Below are 408 nucleotides of genomic sequence, written 5' to 3' on the forward strand. Positions count from 1 at the left end.
CATTTTGGGGTCCTGATCCGATTTTGGGGGTCCCAGCCCCACATTTTGGGGTCCCAGCCCCACATTTGGGGGTCCCAGCCCCACATTTGGGGATCCCAGCCCCACATTTGGGGGTCCTGATCCACATTTGGGGGTCCTGATCCGATTTTGGGGGTTCCAGCCCCACATTCGAGGTCTCAGCCCCACATTTTGGGGTCCCAGCCCCACATTTGGGGGTCCTGATCCGATTTTGGGGGTCCCAGCCCCACATTCGAGGTTTCAGCCCCACATCAGCGGTTCCTGGCCCCACACTTGGGGGTCTCAGCCCCACATTTGGGGCCCCTGACCCAATTTTGGGATCCCAGCCCCACATAGCGGTTCCTGGCCCCACATTTTGGGGTCCCAGCCCCACATTCGAGGTCCCAGCCC

This window comes from Corvus brachyrhynchos, unplaced genomic scaffold, assembly GCF_000691975.1.
Source record: "Corvus brachyrhynchos isolate BGI_N302 unplaced genomic scaffold, ASM69197v1 scaffold4424, whole genome shotgun sequence".
Classification (NCBI taxonomy): domain Eukaryota; kingdom Metazoa; phylum Chordata; class Aves; order Passeriformes; family Corvidae; genus Corvus; species Corvus brachyrhynchos.